Here is a 21,979-nt window from a genome sequence, read left to right as displayed (position 1 = left end):
GAAAAACAAAACCCATTCGAACTTTTCATCATATTATGGTTCAGGGGATCAGAAGGGTAAGAGCTGATCCAAGGTGCATGGTTACAGCCAATCGCAGGTCTGTTTTTAAGACGAGATCAGACAGGTTAGTAATAATAAAGTAGCGTAAAGAGCAACAAAAGTCCATATAAGAAGAAGGGAAATCATGCAGTTGGTTATGATGAAGACTTTCTCTTGACAGAGCTTTCTTTAAATCCTGCTTGAATCTTTAATCACAGCATTAACAGAAGGTGCGGAATATAAACAAGGGGCAAGCATGTGTGCCCAGAAACCAATAAATTTGTATGGGACAAAGAAGCAAACATCAAAAAAGCTGAGAGGTAGTCTGAAATGTTCATACCTAACTTAAAAATAAAAAACACAATACATTGTTCATGTTGCTTTATTAATGTGGTCCGAATATAGTATATTTTCTCTCTTGTTATAGAATAAGGATGAAACGAAGCTTACGTTTATTTTCATGTTCTCATGCCTTTGTATACTTCCATATTCTCTTTAAGTTCACTCTTATTTCAACTGCTCTTCTGTCTGGTATTAGGTTTTGAGTTTTAGTTTGGATGATTGGCACACCTGTTTTGAACCATATCTGACAACGTAAATTTTTATCCATTTATAACACATATATTGTGTCACTTCACACCATGTTGGTGCACTGTGAGAAACTAGGAAGCAAAAAATGCAAAACCTTTTTCGTTGTAGTTCCAGTTGTATTCAACAAAATCTGCAAAGCTTGTGAATTTTTGGTGACTTGAGACAGGGGCAGTGAGAACAGAGGTAACTAGCATCAATTTCTTATTTATTCCAACATCTCTGCACCATCACATCATCATGTGCTGTTATTGTCTTTGTCATGGTGCTATTGTCTGTTATTTATTCTGTTATGTAAACATGTACAAAGTTCAATTCTGGTCAATGAAGCTGTTTCTGATGTGTCAGTCCTAAGTAAGCTGTGGTGTGCTTCTTTCTTCCAAAACAAGCTACTTCAGCCATAATTTGCTTCTGGAACTGGAATAAAGCCTTACAAAGTGGATACAACAGGCAGGGATTGGAGTGTGGTCCAGGGATTTAACTCTTGGAAGAAAAGGAAAGAACTGTCAGTGATTCTAGCAGAGCTAAAGTTACTTCCAAGTTCAATACAAGACATTTTGCACTGCTGGTTCTACATTGAATTCTGCACTGAATCAACATTATTGATATATTAAAGCATTGTATAATTAAGATAAAAATCTGAATTATAAACCCAGCAGCCTGTCTAATTATAGATAACACCAGTATCTGACTATTTGACAGCGGGCAAGTCTTTGGGATTTGCAAGAGGAAACGGCTAGTCCCAAATCATTTTATCCTATGACCTTTGACAACCACCTTATAATCAGTTCATCCTTGAGATCAAGTCAGCATTTGTGCCTGATAAAATCTAATTTCACCCTAGTGTGCCTGAGGTACATACACATTTTTCTAAATGCAGTATGTGTGGTCAGTGTGCCCCTAACATTTGACATTTTGCCACTAAAATCTGTATAATTTCTGGCCTCACAAAAAATTGAAGAAATTTCTAAAACGCAGTAGTTTTTAATGTATTTTTGTTTTTATTTTCAAAGGGCAAAACTAGAGCTGACCAATGTAAGATTTTTTAAAGACTGATAATCATACAGACAGTTGCTAATTTAAAAATCGAACGTTTCGTTATGTTGGTCAATGCTTATTTCTTTTCGCCTCACAAAAGATAAACAGATTTCCGTCACATGTTTATGTGTAGTTATTTATTTATTTGTATACACTCTACATGACTCTGCTAGTTGTTGTGTTTGTGGTGTTCCAAATGTGTGTTGTCAACAGGAAAGTTGCAGACTGCCCTCTGGTACACAAACTATGCAACATCAGCACTGAAAATGTCCAGGTCTCTCCTATACATTTGAACTTTTCATTCATTTCTTGTTTTAAATTATGATACCGATAGAAATGGCTAATACTGGCAGTGTGCAGTGTGTCCTTAAAAAATCTTAAAGAAATTGAACAAACAGAGGACAACAGAAGAAACAGTAAGTCTAAAACACCAATAACAGTAGATGGAAAGTTATGAACCTGAGGCTGCATTTGGTTTTTGAATTGGTCAAACCACTCAAGCTTTCTGTGCTTCGTTGCCACCAGGTCAAACTTGACACTACAATAAAAGTTGTATTGAACTATGAAACACGTGGTTTAACTCTGGCATGACTCTCACTATGCTTCTTCTTCAAGACGTCAAACACTATGCGTCAGAGTTCCTTTAATTTCTAAAAAAAAAAAAAAAGAGCAACAAAACAAAAAAATTCTTGGCCTGTATAATCACTTGCTTTTATGAAAAACCTCATGAGGTATCAGCAGCATGCCATTTGCACAAACCTGATAAAGAGTCATGCACAGTAGACACTCTGAAATTGTATTCATAGACCTGCTGATGACAGTCAAACAAGAAAATTTCCACATATTAGTATCTAAACAGTTTGTCTGGCCAAGATCGTCATCATGCATAAATAATAACAGATGAGAGACAAGAAAAAAACAAAAAACATCAAACACCAAACAATCCACACCCAGTACTGTTGTAGACGAAGAGCTGCTGCAGAGGAGGAAAAACTCAAAAGGCAGACATCCAAGGCTGGCAGCGCTACATACTTGGCAATCCAGTCAGTCTTCAAGCTGCAGCCAGACAGCTTTCTGATCAAGCTTGAAAACTGATCAACTGAACATGCAGATCTTGCCATATGAGCACTTTTCTTTCCCTCTTGGTCTCTACCACTTATCTGAGTATAATTTTAAAGCAAATAGTATCAAACCACGGTATGTCCGAGGTAGTGTGTCCCCGCTAACGTGAAATAAAATTTGACAAATGATAAAAGGAGGTAATAAAAATTCTATTTGATAACAGCAATTACATGTATCTTGCTCAAGGCTAAGGTTAAAATTACTTCATTGTCTCCCATAGGTGAAAATAACTCTGTCTTTAAATGACATCTTCAAATCTCATTGCACGGTACTCGCCTGCTCTGTGTGACACTAAGCATAATAGAAGCATGTGGTTCCAGCCTCCCCTCTAGCAGTTTAAAAATAACATTCAGATGTAAATGTCAAGGTTAAATTTGATATGAAGATGTAGCAAGCACTGCAATAATTGTGTTTTCTTCCCTTATTTTAACTTTGATGACAGATGTAGAAGTTCACTTGGCTTGAATCTGATGAAATATAATGAATATAATGTAATGAATTTAGCCACGCGGATTTATTTAGTGTTTGTAATTGTCGCAGTGGAAGGTAAATTCAAAATGATTGCATTCATTTACTTGTACTATGACTATGGGGTGCAGGGGATTTAGTTTCTATGATACAAATGATTTAATTACTCATAAACTAAACTGCATGTTTTATTGATGAACTTTTTGCTGACAGAGTTAAATTAGGTTGTTCAAAATGCAATGCTTTCTAAGCAAATGATATCGTCTTGAGATTTTGAATCCAGTTAGCACCGTGCCTAGAAGGGCTTGGGAAGAGGTTAGCATGCTAATTTTGAATGCTATACCGTAAGATGGGTGAACACAGAAATTGAATTTGTGCTATAGTGCTCAAGTCCAGCACTCATTTCCTTTTTAAATTGAAACACCTGATATTGCTTTGCAACAAAGTACCATTGATTTGCTATATTGCTACATTACTAAACTGCATTTCTCCTGCATGCAACTGCATGAAAAATATGTTGTGCATAAATAGTTTTTTGGATGTAAAGTTTAATTCTGCGTGCAAGCTGATGGCTAAGCATTATTATGCATATTAGGCCTATCTTTTACCTGCGCGTGTGTGCGTATCTGTGACAGATGGTCCATTTAATGGTCCATTTAATAAACTTGCTACGATGGTCGCCTTCGGGGTTGGCATGCCCAAGATGTGGGGAGTGACCTTGTTTATTATGACCTGTTACAACTGGGACTGTGTATTGTGTGTGTTTGTGCAACATTAACAATCAAAGTTCTATGCCACTTCTCTTTTCTCAAAGGGCTTTCAAGCAGACACCCTCTTGGATACTTTTGCAAAAGAGAACACAAAAAGAAGAAACATCTTAAAATAGCATTCAGACTCACGGCAGCTCATGTGTCCCTGTTATGAGATTTCATCAAAATGTTCCTGAAACAATGACAAACATTAAAAAGCATTAAAAAAACAAAACAACTACCTTTCTACTACATTCTACTACATTTTTTTTGTGTGAATTTCACTCATTGCCTTTACTGATAAAGAGTGAAACTGACATGGTCAGTATAGTAAAAATCCAGCTTTGCAGTTTACCCAGTTAACATTATATTGTGGAAGTATTGTAAGGATTACACGAGAAATCCCAATATTTTACTCCAACTTTAATCTTGGCTGCACACCCAACTCAAGGCGCCAAAAACCTAACCCTCTCGCTTTACCTCACACTGGGTGTGAGTGGAGCCACCTGGTGGTCCACCATAATATCTCCTTTTATACATTTAGAAAAATGATCTTATAAAAAAAAACAAGATACTTTTGACCAAGGATGTATAGCTGGGACATATGTAGCCCAGTTTAATTTGAAGTGTGCCGAACCAGTAAAACAGCATGATAAACTGGTAAAAATATAGAAAAAGGTCCATTGCTACAATGTTCTGTAATGTTATGTTATTTAATTACTTTGAAGCAGTATGAATGAAAATCAATCAACAGGAAAAGCTGTAAAACTTTTCAAACAATGCAAAAACAACCAGCAACTATTCAGAATTTCATTAAACTGGGAAACAGCCTAAACAAAACAAAACAAAAGTGTGAATTTAATAATGTTGCATTAAAATTTACATGAGGGACAAGTCAGGAAACAGATTGCACAGTGATCTAAATCACTGGGGAAGACATGCCACTCAGAATATGCTGTTTAAATTGTGAGAGATGGTCCTTCCACAGTCTGGTGAAGCAGTTAAGCAGGACTGAAATCCATTTCCTTTAATAACGCATGGTGCAAAATGAGACAGAGCACCAGAATTAAGAAGGAAACGTAGGCTATATCACATTCAGGATAGCGAATGCTCCTTCTGTACATGAGAAAAAACAATTTCTATTTGATTAAAATAAATCCTTTTAGGATTTTGTTTCTCTCCAATCTCTCTCCAGCCGTCTGTTTTTGATAGCAAATTTGCATTTCTCTCTTTTGTGTTTAATTTCCCCTCATTTTGACTGTCCTCCACCCTAATTGCCTTTTCTCTGCTATATATTATTGAGCTCAAAAGTGCTATGACAAACCAGAGAATTAGAGTGTGTGGGAGGGTTTGGGTGCATCCATTCAGGTGTGGGTGAAAATGACCCTGAAGGGGTACGTGTATGATTGAATATGGGTTGTGTGTTCCCAGGAGCATGTGCATGTGTGTGTGTCTGTGCACCTTTTTGTGCCAGGATGTGTAGGACTAATCAGAGCATGGAGGATCCTGTACTGGCAATAATAGTAGCAGAACACAGGACGGTACAGTAATGTCTTTTTCTATCTCCATCTCTCTCTTTCTTCCTCTTTAAATCTTGATTTCAATGTCTGTCAGAGAAATCAACAGGGTAATTACATGCATGATTATGTTGCCCTCTTTCATGCTGTCTTTCTGGTTTTCTTTCAACTTTTTCTAAAATATTCCTGCTTTCCCCTGCTTTGCTCTCCGGGGATATTTTTGAGTAAAAAGTGAGGCTTTGTGCCAGTGTTCTTTTCATGGCGTCAAGGCGGATAATGTAAAAAATAAGGAGATGATATGGAAGACATTCTGAGACAATACACCATATGTGAGGCAATAAACAAAGGAAACTAAAAAAGTAATCAAGGAAGGAGATTAAGACAAAACAGAGAAATAAAATACGCTCATTTTCCTTTTTTGATGTAATTTGTACATCGTGCTTGAGTATATCTACAGTCTTTTCAAAAATCAAACCATTCACAATGAAATCATGAGATGGATTCTTCAGTTAGTGCCCGGATTACTTGCATCGAGAGGCATTTTTACTATTCAAACATAATTTAAACTTTGGTTACGCTTCATAAACAATTACTTCTTATTTTAAGAGTCCTCAGGGATCACTTTAACATCCCACTCAATGTGCTCCCTCCAGGGGCATTGTGATACTTTACAATGTATAATAATTCCTCTTTGAGTATCTACAAAGGTTTGTTTGAAATATTGGAGCTTTCTCTTCTGTTCCCTTCTCTTCGCTGGTATAATCACTACCTGTTTAGACTATGATTGCCCCTAAATATTGATGAGTACATTACAGCTGTGTAATTAGTTCACTGAACTCATCTATTTTCGTTGCCAGATAAATCTGCCCTCAAGCTGTTGCACTGGAACACCAGCATATGGAAATGCAGGAAAAACACACCCAACTGGGCAGGATTTCTGGGATCTTGGAAGCAAAAAATAAATAAATAAATAAAAAATAAAAAATTACTGAAATTAATGCCAAATGAGATAAAGTAGTGAGTTTGAAATGTTAAGGAACTATTCAATTTCGATCCTTGGCTACTTCTACTATTACTTGATTTTCAAATGAAAATGATAAAAATAATAATTAATACCTGAGAGTTTACTGTTTTTCATATGTCATCTACATTAAAGAAGCATCTGCTTAACTAAAGCATTTTATTCTGTCAGCACCTGACATTCTTTATATGTTAGTTATCAATAATTGGTTACATAACTTCAACATGTTTTATTCAGCAGAGCCACAAAATCATAAAATGACTACATGCAATGACTAAAGAAATTAAGAAAACATCTGCTGTGATCACATGAGACTTCACTGGGTTTAAATCTTGCATCATTTGATTTTTAGTTTCACTTTCAGTTGCCGTTCATTGGACATGAAACTGACCTGGTTAGGGCAAATAAAAAGTTTATTGTTCAGGTTAAAATACAATCTTTACAAGCTTATACTTACATTTTAAACACTGAATTCAGGTCTTTTAGTCTCATTAACAGAGTTGTATAACATCAAACACCTATCTATGCAGTGTGCTGTAATAGGATATCATCATTGCAATAAGTCAGTCTGGTAAATTTTTTCCCTCGAAGTGTCAGAGAGCGTAAAGTTAGAGAGTTACAGGGTTGCAGAGTGCTAATGATCATAGTTTGTAAAAGCCATCAACACTTTGCTGATTCAGTCATTTCCAGATCTCCTCTGGTATGAACATCAGCACAAAATCTGTGCGCTGGGAGCTTCATGGTATTGGTTTACACGGCTGCAGCTTCTACAGGCAGAGTGTGTAGGTGGCCCAGCACTTTCACACATGTGGTGATTGTCTGCTCATTATCATTTTTTTTCTTTTTTGCATTAGGTGAAGAGTTGTACTCCATCTATAGATGAATTATAATAATAACTCTTACACTGATCACTAGGGATGGGTACCGGTATTCGGTGCCATGATAGCACCGGTTCTGACATAAACGGTAGTGACCAGACCGAAAAGCAACGCACATTTTGGTGCTTTATTTCGATGCTTTTTTTTTTTCCTGAGATGTCATACACTTTGGATTCCAGTCAATCATTTTACCTTTCCAAGCGTAGTAGGCTTGGAAAGCCCAGGTACGTACGTTCTTTTAGAGCAGGGCTACAGATTAAAAATGCCCAAGGCGAAGTGGTCAAAAGTCTGGCTGTACTTCACAGCAAAAGATGCAAACTCAGCAGCCTGCAACAAGTGCTTTAAGCTGATACTGTGCAAAGGAGGTAACACCGTGAATCTGATGAAACACCTGGTGACGCATAGCGTTTTTTTAAAAGCCGAGAAATGCACCGTATTTGATAGTTTGCTGCGAGACCTCACACCGAGCACATCTACTGCGGGTGGGTTGCCTGTTATCAGACCCGGAGTTTGCAACATCCCCCAAAAACCCGAAGAGTAGAGTCCTGGCCCCTAGCCCTGCCAGTGTAGCAGAAATGATGACGGATGATGATGGCAATGGCAACATTGTTATCTTTTTACAAAAAAAACAGCTAAACATGAGAGGTTTTTGTACAAAGTTTGTGTTCTTCATTCTTTAAGCACCGGCACCGTTTCAAAAAGTACCGGTTTGGTACTGGTATTGGATAAAACCTAAACGATACCCATCCCTACTGATCACATGTATAGACAGCCAGGATATCGTTTGAAGCTGTTTTGCGTGTTGGTTTTGTTACCAGACGATACAAGAGACAAACCTTCATAGCAACAGTTGATAAGTAACAAAATTTTTTTGAAATGAAAGTACATTTAACGGTCACCAGGCTGCTCCGTAAAAGCATTCTTGATAGCATTAATAATACATACTGAGTCTTTTATAACCAGAAGAACTGCTTTTCATTTGATGCTCCGTTTATTCTCTGTTATCCTGTATATCAATTGATATTTTGTGGTGTGCCATTTAAATCCTCAGCACTTTCTTTTTAAAAAATTTTATAGCCTGACCTTCATGAACAAAGCCCCGTCAGTGATGTGTCTTGATCACGTGAATTAAAATTTCTCTTGACCCATTTGCAAGCCCAAACATGCACTCATCATGCTTACTTGCGAGTACTGACTTCATCTCTTTGAGTGCAACCATCGATTTGTGAGTCATCACCACTTTATTAGCCTTTTCTTCTTTCTGACCACATCTTCCACCCTAACAGCTCTCTATCTCAGTTGCACAGAGCCAGAAATCCTTCAACATTACGTAAAAGCAAAGAAAGAAAGAAATTGTTTTGTTCTGTCGTGATCTCTTGTTGCAGCATTTGAGGGCATGTATTTCCTGTTAGTTGGTGTTAATCTTGCCTTCATAAAACATGTTAATGCCAGTGTTAATCAGAGCTTCCACTGAATGTGTTTGTGCGAACAACAGGCTGCTAAATGTCAACTGTTACTGGATTATCTGCAGGCTGGAACCCTGTGATAATGATATATGGAGTATGCATCTCTGTGTGGGTGCTTTGGAAACTGCGCATGCGTGTGTGTGGTTGCAAATGTGCATGCAGTGATTAACACAGGCCATTTCTAGTTTCCTGGCACCCTGAATGAATCCCTTTTGAGTATAAATCCTTTATTCTGCCACTTTTATTAATCGGAGAAAGACAGGGAGAAATAGCAACAGAGGAAGAAAGACTGTGCAAAAGGGGGGAAAAAAGATATCAAGGCAGGAAAAAAAACACTAAAAAAAGACAGAAAACAAGTCTGAGAGATGCACAAAGACGCAGAGAGGAAGAGTTTTAGAGGGGTGTATAATCCCTATAGTGTTTTGTTGTTGCTTCTGTCTGCAGGGTAGCAGAATTCTAACTAGGCTTGAACTATCCCAGCTCACACAGCAGCCACTGCAACGGTGTGTCCTGGTGTACTGTTCAAATAACACGATTTACAGTACATATGTAAAAAATACAAGCTTGAAGCGAGTAAGTGATAGCAGGTGAGTAGCTTTTTTCAGTAGCAGGACAGGACTTCTGCCAGAGGAGAAAGCAGGCTTGTGTTTAGCTAGTGAAAGGACATAGAATTTGAGGTTGAATTTAATGGAAGGCGTTTACTATTTATTTTTGGGGTTTTTTTGCCTTTTTTGATAATTGTGCAGTGTAGAGCATACAGGGAGAGAGAGCAGGGGAGGGCATGCAGCAAAGGGCTAGAGTTCAGACTCAAACCCAGGCAGCTGCATTTCAGCCGCATGCACATGAGCACCTGCTCAACTTGTGAGCTAAACTGACACCCTCATAGGAGGTTTATGAGCTTGTCTGTGATTGGCAGGTGGCAAAAGGGGTGAGCAACACAGACATTTCCAGTAAGCAAAGCAGTGGAGAGTGGGCAGACAGGTAAGTGCAGGTAAGCGGAAAATCCGTTAAATCCTTTTTGCAGGTTTGTCCAGCTCTGAAGTGTTGGGAAAGTTATCGTTAGTTAGGATAACAAGCACATTTCATCTTGCGTGGGATATTTGAGCCAATGAGTGGTTGCACTAGAAGGCAGAGAGAAAACAAAAGTCAGTAACACCTGTTACACAGGAGCACCAAAACTAGAGACAGCCTGATTGCAGCACACAAGCAAGGGCAATCTGGCATGGAATGGAAATGCAAGCTGGTCCGTATATACTGCAAATAAATGACTGATGGAGAACAGGTGTGCCAGCTAGCGAATGAGAAACACACAGGCTCCGCCCATGGGGAACTTTGATAGCTGCTATTCTTCTATTATGAGAGTGCATGGAAAAACACAATCACGCGGTATATTTTTTCCTGTAACACCTAATCATTACACTGCATACAAATTGGGTTCAGGGGAACCCATTCTTAGTTGGTGGGGGACAAGGAGTTAATGGTCTAGATATGCATACTGTAGCTCCAGCGTTACACCGCCACCCATCAAGCTTCAGACATGGAGGCTAATCTGAGGTGCTTACACCTTGCTGGGAGAATCTTTGCTCCACCATTGTAAGCAGAAATCATTCAGCTTATAAGCTAAATGTTTGTGTTTTAATTTGCCAACAAGATGTGTCTGCATGGAGTAATTGTCACTTGTCTTTTACACATGTGAGGTAACAATGTAGAAGCAGCTTACTTAACTGAACTGCCGAGTGTCTCACTGGTCTAGCATGCAGAGATTTATTGATTTAATAACTGACAACCAAAAGTGGCTGAAAGGGACCTTTGTCCTTCTGGAATTAATTTGACTCTTTCACCTTATTTAACTAAAACAAATACAGACAGGTGCTTTTGATAAACACATGCTTTTAAGCTCACAGGTGAGAACCTGGACGGTTTATAGGTAGGAAGGATTTGCAGTCCATTTACTTAATTACATTAAATCTCCACAGAGTAAATTATGTGGCTGATCACACAGTCTACACCACAGAGGTTTTCTCGCTGCTCCCCATATTAATCACAAGTGCTTTTCCCCCAGAAAGTCTCAGCGTTACAATTCATTATACAATTCATTATACAATTCATTATATTGTCACCTTTGAATTGATGCGTTTGAAAAGCTTAAATGGGACTGTCTTGGTGAAATTGCACAAAAACAGGATGTCTATGTTAATCACAAAATATTCCACTTATTAGGGAAACTCCCCTCCTGGCAACTCTAACCTAACCTGATAATAATTGTTTCTATCAATATCACATTAGCATTATCACTAGGGCCCAACTATATGGTATAATTGGAACTTCTCTACCTCACTTTTGAGATTAGAATCTTGTTGGAGATAAAAGGTAATGAACTTTTTTGTTTATCATTTTTCTCATAAAACTTCCATGTCTCATTGACACACACCTGCATACACACACTTTAAAAGTTTGTAGATAAAATCACACCACTCTAACCTAGAGATGAGCAACCTGTGAGTGAAAGAAGGCAATACAGACTTATTTGAGAGCCTCAAATCATTCATTTAGATCAGCAAACTGTAGAGCACAGTCAGTGCATAAAAGCTCATGTTTCTGCCCTGCAGTACAGTATACTGCAAAATGTGGCTAAATCCAAGACTGCTTTGGTGTAACACCAACTGCTGACTTCATCACTACAGGAAGTGTTTATTGATCCGGCATCTGATTTGTCGATGAGGCTGCAGTTTTAGTCAAAGACCTTGGCTGCATTTTTGATTGAAACATTGAAAAGGTGTACCCACTGCAATGTCAACGTCTTGCCACATCCTAACTGTGTGAAATAGATTTTTTTTGTTGCCTCAATCAAGACAAAATGGTGGTCAAAGCTCAGCATTGAAGAATGAGCTAAGAATAGCAGTCTCACAGCTGCTGCCCAGCTTTCAGAGGATCTCCAGCACAAAGGAAGCCCACACCATCCACTGAAAGACTGCAGAACAAGAGATGTAGTTGTTATGGAGAAACAATTAGATGAAAGTTTTCATAACTTTAAAACATTAATATGTTCAGGAATATGCAATTAAAGACAGAGAATTTCAATTATTACTAAGCATTTTTTAATTAAAAATAATAAATAAAAGACTGAGCGACGGGACACAGACACTTTGGCCCTTTTACTAACACAACACCCATCTTCTGACTCAATCTCTAATTTGATCTCGACATCCATGTAAAGTTCTGCAGATGTATCTTACACAGCTGATGAAATCTATCTATAGAACGAGCACAGGCAGACTGACAGTTCTCTGCTAAATTCTAAGCCACTGTTAAGCCACTTAACACTGACCTATGAATCATTCAAGCATTCAAGTACCTAACTCAAGGGATGTTGTCCGTACATGTAACAGACAACTTAGCTAAGAACTGAAGAAGAAGTTTTAAATTGTATCTAGTAATTTTGTTACTTGCAAAAACACATAATTTGCTCCCATTTCCTGGCTTGAATCTACAAAAATGGCAAAAATAACACAGTTTGACAGGGAAAAAAATGACATTTTTGCACCAACAAGGTGATTCTCAAAAGGCTGTTAGCTGAAAACCTGGCATATGCAGGCATGGTGCACGGAGTGTCCTTAAAAGTTCAGAGCAAACTGGATAAATGGAGAACAGTAGAAGTGGTCTAAGTGGAAGTGCGTCTGTCAAGAAAGAAAGGGAAAAAGTGTGTGCGTGCCTGTGTCAACAGGTGTAATGGGAAAGTTTAGGTTCAATTTGTCATCAATTTGTAAGTAGGAGTTCCGGTAAGTGGTAGAAAAGTGTGTGTCTACAGTCATCTATAAAACAGATGGAGGCTCTGTCATTGCTTAGAACTTGTCAAAAAAGATGTAATTTTGAATACAGAAAAGTACCATTTGATCCACCGTGCAATACCATCTGGAAAGTGTCTGATTGGTAAGAGCGTCACTTTTCAGCATGACAAGTCCAAATACACTGCCAATTCAGTAAAGCATACCTGGATAAAAACACAAAAGAGCTCTATAAGTTATGGATTGGTCTCCTCAAAGGCCAGACCTCAACATTATTGAAGCAGTGTGTGATGATGTTGACAGCATACAGAACCGAAAATCTAGAAAGGAGCTTTGAAAATGTCCTTCAAGACTTTAGTGCAATGCTGTACATAAAACTAAACCATTTTCCAATTTTTTAAAAAGCAGCTTTAAAAGAAAAGAAGAAAAGAAGGTTAAATAACAATCACATTACTAATGTATTACAGATCAAATTCTTTTCAGATTTCTTGGAAAACAACATTTTTTGGCCTATGAAATATAACATATACTCAATTTATCACTAATAACAACCCACAGTTGAAAGAAGTTGACCTTTGAATTGCCATTCTGCAGAAACAGCTACAGAAAGCACCAAAAGAAGAATGACTCAACCTGGATTCAGTCATCTTCAAGACAGCTGAAAGGAAAAAGGATAGAATGTTATAGAGATATGATTTGATCATTCTTTTATTCACCCTCAGCTGTTCATCCATATTTGCCACCCAGTGTGGTGCCTACAGTCAGTGTGAAAGGGTTTACCTTTCCTTGAAACATTCAGCTCAGTGCAGCGCAGCCACTGGAAAACTATCTACATATTTTGTACTTATTGCTATACCATTTTAAACTAGGTAAGTATGCTTTACATTTTTTTTTTACAGAGTGCAAAGGCATTTGCTTCTTGCGGATGTTGAAAAGAAATAGAATGTTTAAGTCTCCTCAGCTTTAGACGAAAAAAGTGGTACAGGTGTAGTTATCAGAAATAATAGCCCAGCAGGAACTGACTGTAGATGATGATGAAGTCAGGTGAAGTTAGGTTTTAGAGGTCCTTCATTAGTCACTTTGGACTGACCTCTCAGAAACTACCTTATTAAAATGTTTCTTTCTGTGTGAATTTATGGTCAAAAAGTTTTGACAATGAGACGTAAGTGGCAAAAATGATTGTGTTTCTTAAACTTGCTGATTTTTTTTCTCTTTTTTTTTTTTTTTACATGTTTCTATGATAAAGTAAAGATCAATCAAAAGGATATGGACACAAATTAACACATTTCATCAAATGAGGACTATATAAATTCTAGATTTTTTTGTCATAGATTTAATATAGTGTTACTTGAATTCCTGCCTTGCTATGCCCACCTATTGTAAGTACAAAGTCCCATACACACCACTTCCAGATGCCCATATCTAGCGAATCAACTTAAAATAAATAAATAAAACTGATGGATCGACTAGTGAATACTGAACTTTAAATGCCATTGCTGAATCTGTCATTCTGTCTTTCAGGTTGAGTGCTACATAACCTACCTCATCACTGATCACCACCATGATAAGGTCTCTGTATTATCCCACGGGAGAGTCACAAAAGAAGGTATGTTTCCATCAAAGGTTGCACAGTCCATTCAACTCCAGATTTTAAGGGCATAGATTTTAAACAAGTTTAATCATAATTATGAGTCCACAGTAAACATTGTTAGACTTACGGTTGACCTCTCTTTATTAAAATACGTGTTTTTTTAAATGCACGATTATCTTAATTTACATTCTCTAAGAAATGCTTGAAATTTCATCATTGACCAGTTCCAACAATAATCACAAGCTTGTCTCCCTTTTTTGCCAGGTTGGCTATTGGAGCTCTGCAGTTACCACCTACTGTTATTGTTAAATGTGAATGTGAACCTGTGTTTAAAGATTCTGCAAAGCAATTCGGTAATATCAAGGTACTGCACAAATGAGGCCTAAGAAGATCTCAGTGCAGGATTAATGCAGTGTTCTTACAGGCAGCAGAGTTCTACTTTGAACTGCAGTGTGATTACGTGATTCATAAAGATCTATAAAACTGACAATAATTCCATTTTAAACAGTATGTTACAGTGGAAATGAAACGCTACATATATTAAAACTAATTTACACCATGGCGCTTTACTGTAAATTTAACACTGTCTGTGGAACTCGATTTAAAATATAAGCGTTTTAAGTTACAGTTTTTAGAGCATGTTTAATGGCATCTTGTCCAAGTGAAGAACATGAAGTCACTAGTTCGGTAGTGCTACATTCAATGTTAGCTAACTACTGATAGAACCAATAACTAAATAATATTGAAAACAAGGAAATTAAAATGAAAAAGACTTATGAAAAGACTGTCCACTTTCACTCTTTGTCTCTTAGTCCACTGAAGCAGGTGAATCCACCCGTTGGGCATGATGCTTGGGTTTGTAGAGCACTTTATGAATGAAGGCTGGTGAGGATGGTGTTTGTGTCAAGTACCCCAGTAGTGTGCTGGCTACTGTCCCCTCTGTGTTTTCCTTGTCGTGTCAGATGTACGGAAAAAGTGGCAGAGCATATGTCTACAAGATGTGTCAATCACTATTTCATGCAATTTGTCATTTAACCCCCTGTTATATCAGGATTAAGTCTTTCTTTCCCCAAGCACACCCAACCAGTTAAAAACATAATATTATATAACATATAATATTGTTGGGTATGACATTTTATAGTAACGCGTTACTGTGATCACATGACATTTGTCAGCAACATATTACTGTACTAAATTTAGTAGTTACATTACAGTTACACTTATGTTGTTACTGCAAAGGTTCTTCGGTTGTCTTCCTGCATATTTGCGTTACAATCAGCTAATTTTAGTTCATGTGTGTGAGGAGTGAAATGGTGGACAGCAATACAGCTACTGAGGATTGAAGATGAGGACAAGAGCACAAAGCTTAACCCTTGTATGGTGTTCGGGTCTGTGAGACCCGTGTTCAGTTTTTTTCAAAAGAAAAATTAAACAATTAATTATTTTTTCACGTGTAAATGTGTTGTGTCTTTCCACTCACTCCACTTGATTATAACTGATTTATTTATAACATTTTATATAAAAGAAAAACGAGAAGAACATTAATTCATAAATGTGATCTAACAAAGGTAAAGGGAAAAAATTAACCATGTTTGCTGTTCATATGTCTTGTAATTGGGATGAAGTAAACATCTGTTGAGTAATTTAACATAAAATTGTTTGATAGTGTTAATTTGGAAAGCCAAAACTCTAGCGGGTCCACCAGACCCATGAACACTGGCTGAGTAACAAAAATACGAACACCACACAAGGGTTAATTGGAAGCTGCGTCCAGGACAGAAATGCTAACAGCTCTTTGTTTCTTTGCAAGCATGTGCACAGACAGCATGCTAATGCTAAGCTAGTCAAGAACCCAGAGTGATATTAAAGCTGAGTGCATGCAGATGCAAACTCAGCGGTCAAAGACTCATTCTTCTGCACTTCACTTCTTCCACACTTCACTTCTGCAGGTAACAAAAGCAGCGATGAGCAGTCAGGCTTGTAGCCTCCATTTCTACCTCTTAATGTTTGTAGCGTAGAATCACTGTGGCGATCACTTTGAAGTCTCTGGTCTAGTTTTTGTCTTTGTGTTGTCAGCTTTGTGTTCATACATAAATACTAGAGAAACATCATACTGCATGTGTGTCCTGATTAGGATATGGATTTGTGTTGGTGTGTGGGACTTTAGCCTCGGGTTTATATTGTTAACTGGTAACTACTGCATGACGATGTGTTTACTTTAATGCCTTGTTTGTTGAACTTAGTTGGACAAGCAGAAGAAAATAGATGGCTGGATTGATGGAAATTGTTGGAAAAATTTCTACTTTTTAAATTTCTTAGTTCAAAGTGAGAAAAAATGAAGCCCAAAGGTACATTGAAAGTATGACACCTAGTCAGTCTGGATTTAATCCAACTGAGATGCTTTGGCCAGACCTTAAACAGGCAATCCATGCTCAAAACCCCTTCAGTGTAGCTGAATCAAAATTCTGCAAAGAAAAGTGGGAAGAAATTCCTCCACAGTGATGTGAAACACTCATTGAAAGTTATCACATGACTGCAGTTGGGTAGAACAACCAGTTATTAGGTTTGGGGGGGGGGGGGTTATTAGGGCCAGGTAGATTTGGGTAGCTTTTTTACCTCGATAAATGAAATCATTGCATTTTGTGTTTACTCAGGTTATTTTTGTCCAATATTAAAATTCGATGATCTCAAACACTTGTGCAAGAAAATAAGTAATGGAGAATGGTGCAAATACTTTTCCACTGTACTGTATAATAATAGTCATATTATATGTAGCCATATAAAAGCCATCTTTCTGATTTCATTTTTTAATATGACACCATCTCAGAATGGGCTTAAAACCAGATCAAATTTTTCAGAAAGTCTGCTTCATGAACTGGATGAATGGAGTTTGAAAAACAGAAAAAAAAAGTGTTTAAAAAACATAATCAGTATTACATTTGACCGTTTGTCCATTTTTAAAAAAATGTTTTTGTAAATGGCTTTGATGGGGTGTTGTTATTACAAGAAAAAAAAAAATCTTTTGGGTATTTTCAGCTCCCTGATCAGCATGACCAGGTTTACAATGACAGTTTCCTACTGGGAAAAGTGATTACATGAGGGTAGAGGTGACATTCAGATTAATCAGTTATTAACATGCATTATTCAGACTTTACAAACATACTTAAAAAAATAAAACGAATATGTGAATATCTGTTATGGTTGATTGTATGTGTTAAAACTGCATTTTGAATAAATATAAAAACAAATTTGAGTTGCAGAAACCGCACTGTCTCCTCCTCGTCTCCATCCCTATCTTCTGCCATTTTTCATTGTTCTTCCTTTTCCTTGCCCCTGCTTTCCCCACGTCTTCCTTGCAGTTAATGTGGATTTCTCTATCCTCTTCTGCTGTCAGCTGTCTCCTTCACCTCCTGCTGTCTACCTCCCTGGCTGTCAGTCATGTCATTTCCCTTGAGGCACAGTTGATTTATATAGAGACAATTCAAGACAACAGACAATAAAACAATAATGTCATAAAATCAGGCCTGGAGATCAACACAGGGTTTCTCTTGGGAATGAAAAAGAAAGAAAGGGATAAATAAAGATCAGCATATGCTGACAAAAAGAGGGGTAAGTGAGGGGAAAGACTCAGAGGGTGGAGGAAAAATGAGATACAGAGGTGAATGAGGTAGAAAAATAAGGAAAGAGGAAACAATAATATAAAGATGAGTTTAAATCGGTTTAGAAAATTGATTATTTTACACACATTGTTGAAACTCTGACACTCACATTTGTGTTATAGGCTGTCAAAGTCAAATGATCTGATCTGCTGTGATCATATCAAACCTATTTGTTCTTTTCAGTTATTTGGAGGGTACAAAGATCAAATATTTATTCCAAACTAGAAATAGAAGGCAAAATAGTTCACAGTCAAAAAGACTTGTTTTCCCCCATCAATATGTAAATTTACATAAACCCAGCAGAAAGTGTGACTAATGTTTCAGGAGTCAGAAGTCAGTTTTCATAAATATGTGACAGCTGTTCCTTTCCAAACTGTTTGAAATGATCCTACATATATTGAATACAGAGAAATATATAATGTAGTAATTTTATGCTGTAGCTCAGTAGTTCAGCTGAGATGTTTCATTGTAATGATGAATTATTTTGTGTGATTTTGAAGTTAAAGCTGTAGTTAGAACTTCCAACGGTTGGCAAATTTCTGCTGTCAGTTTAGTTTCAGTTCAATTTTTATTTATTTCGTTTTTGCAAAAGCTTTTACTCCGAGACATTTGCCGTACACTTTATGTCTTTCAGTAGATTTCATCCAAAGTTAGCAAGAAGAAGAAGAAAAATACTTAAAAGACTCAAATAAATCCGTAGACATGATCACTATTGACATTGCAGTAACTAACAAGTTTGTCTACATTTTTATTCTGTAAATTAAGTAAATGAAAAAAACATTTTCAGGAAGCTGATGTGGGTATGTGTGTTTGAGGATGCACACCAATGACTCAGCAGCAGTCCTTCTAATGAACACCACTGAGTGGTCTGCGACTTGTAGGCAGAGACTTGTCACATCAGCCTAGAGAGCTGGAAGGTTTTGGTCAGTTTGACGTGGGAGCTGATATTTTGTTTCACAGTGAAATTGTTGATGCGCACATGCTGTGGGTCACAGTGAGCCTTCTAGGGAGCGATCTGAAAGTGACAGCAGCAGTGGAAGTGGTACACACGCGTGAAAATAGATGGAATTATGGACAAGGGATTTGTTTTTTATGAATGGAGTTGCAGAACTTTGGAATTGTTGTAATTGTCACTGTAACTGTTTAGCATGAGTATGTGTTGAATATTTCAGGTAGGTTCCTTGTACTTTTATTGCAACACAGCTCTCGTCAGTAAGCCTCACCAGGCGCACATATTATCCATCAGCTATATTATACCCTTGTTTGCACATTTCTTGTCCACCGAAGTTAAACAACTAACTTGAATTCTTATTTGGTTAATGTGTGGTTTCCAACTTTATATCTGCAGTGTTTTTCCCATAAGTCCAAAACTTCAGCAATAGAGGAAATACATTTTAGGGGAATAGCAGAAGTGAACTAGAGTCATCTGTTAACACTATTTTGGTGCTGACAGAGCAGGAATGCAGTGCTTTTATTTTGTGTTTTTAACCACCAGACACTAATTTTTCAACATAAATTGGATCATAAGGTTTTGCAGGCTTTTGTTGGCTAATATTCGGACTATTAGTGTCAATCATCTGTGCTCAAACCTTGTACATCATGATGTAAATTTGCTGAACAGCCTGCTTGCTAACTCAAGCAAAGCTCATAAATCAGGTCTCATAAATCTAATCTTGTGCACCACGAAAACAGGCCATTTATCAGTGGAAAAGCTGCAAGACTTACATAACATGTATTATTACCATGATTACAAAGAGCAAAGGAAAGAGAAAGAAAAGGCAAGAAAGGAAGCAGGATGACAAATAATCATCCATCATCTGTATTTTCCAGCAGACAGTGCTGATTAAATATTAACAAAATAAAATGTTGTTAAACACCCTAATTGTGGCAGGCATGATTAACACCTGACAGTTTAAGGATTGTGAGTTCTTGTCTCTGTGTGTGTCCAGGTTGGTTGTGTGCGTGTGAAATAGAAACTGTGTGTGCCCTGCGGAAAATATGTGAGTGCAAGCTGTGCAGCTGAAGGTCACTGTGAATAGAACCAGATAAATGAACTGGAGACACCAACAAGCTTATTACTGTAGAAAGCGTACCCACACAGCACATACACAGATACAGCACACACTTGCAGACTCTGCAGACTTATTACAGCTACTGTAGTGACATGATTGCTCCTCCTCTGATTTCCTCTCCCTGCCGCTTTATAAATCTTACTTTAGCAACTGGGAAAAAGGTTTACAAATTCTAGCTGTAGCTAGAAGTCCCATAAACATTATATCAGTTACAGTTCCTCTCTAAAAAAATGTATAAAATAAAATAGCCTCAATTGTTGCTGACGCTTACATCCACTGGTGCAGAGGTGCTAGAAATAAAGATACTATTTATGACGTAGCACGGGAAAAGCAAAAGATGCAGACTGAGAACAAGCAGACTTTCCAATATTTCCAATGTTTGTTATCTTATCTTCACTGTTGGCAAATATCTCTCAAAACTATGTTGTCTATAGTGAAGTTTATTGAACAATTTTGATGCTTAAACTGCAAATAAACAGTGCAGTATTTTTTCAGCTACGAGGACAACCCGCCCCCCCCTGCTCAGCATTGCCACACATGCTAAGAGGTGCAACCTCGCCAGTCAGCCAGTGAAATTTGTCCCCAGGGAGATGCTGGTGACTTTTCCTTCTTTAGCCTTTGGCGATAACGTTGAGAGGATTGTGATCTACTGACAGTTTCTTGTGAACCTGGTGGACTTTTTAGAAGAAGGTTAATCACTTACAAATGTGTAGTGAGCATTTATCTGTTTGTGTTGTTACTAAACCACAGTAATTCAAGGAACATTTTCACATCTTTAAGCTACAAGTTCATGGAAAATAGGTAGAGATTCTGCACGTTAATGTAGAATTTTTCAACTCTTAGGAAACATTAAAAAAAGTAAAAAAACGAAATCTGCCTTTTTGCATGTTTAAGATTCAGCATCTCCATTGATTAGGGACTGTGACAAAAAGTAAGATTTTTTTCCATTAACTTTTGGTAAACTGTACCAAATCTGAGGATGTACTTCACATCAAGCAGCTGACTTTGACCTGTGCAATCCTGTAGATGTTGTCCGTTCGCACAGAGAAAATGTGTCGGGTCTTTGAGATATATTCCTTGCACCTGCCTAAAACTGTCAAGCTGACAGCAGTAAGTTTGTGAATTCTGTAGAGCAGAAACGCAGTGAGGGACCTAACAGAAAGTGGCTGTCTGGATTTAGAGTGCGAAACGTCTGGTTCAGCTGAACTTTTTCTCATTGGTATTCACACTTGTAATTGACAGATTGTTGGCCGAGCTAGAAAGAAACATCGCTCATGTCAGAATGTTCAGGAGGGGGTTGTTTTAACAAACATTCACTCCACACGTGGGTACTGAGGTTACACTTCAAGGACACGAAAAAGAAGCAAAGATGTACTTCTACAGATGTAACGCAATTCTACTTCTTGACTTGTTTCAAAAGTGATACTACTTCACTGAAAACGGTACTGTTTGCGTGAGTATGACTGCATGGAGAATATCCAATATTGTCATGATGCTAATTAGAAAAATATCCCCTGCTTACGCTATATATTACTTGAGCCCCTCTGATGAATAGTCCAGAGTAAATGATAGCAGCATACAGTATACTGGATGTGATGTCTCTTGACTGTACGTCACCGTTCACTTATTCCATGAGCTTACTCCGTCCATGACAGGCCCATTTCAGAGAACTGAAATAGCTCTCAGCATGGAAGCAAGGGGACATGGCAAGCTGACATCAGTGAAAATTAGAGTCATGAGCTGCCCTTTTTATAGGGTGTAATACATGTGAATTTAATACAGTGGCCTAGATCTCACTGCCCTTCTTAGGAAGCCGCATAAAAAAAAGCAGTGATACAAACAGAAGCCCATACTGGCTTCTCACCCTTAAAAAGGGTAATTATAGTAATTATGAAACACTGTATTGTAATAATAAATATTTTTCAGCCTCCAGCAATAGACACAGCTCTATGTGCTCTGCTTATTTACTTAGATATGGGTTTGGCT

The sequence above is a fragment of the Copadichromis virginalis genome, linkage group LG14, assembly GCF_057382275.1.
Source record: "Copadichromis virginalis isolate Kocher_CV1m ecotype Utaka linkage group LG14, C_Virginalis_male_GT1.1, whole genome shotgun sequence".
NCBI lineage: Eukaryota > Metazoa > Chordata > Actinopteri > Cichliformes > Cichlidae > Copadichromis > Copadichromis virginalis.
The sequence above is the reverse complement of the archived record's forward strand: the minus strand, read 5'-3'. Positions refer to the sequence as shown.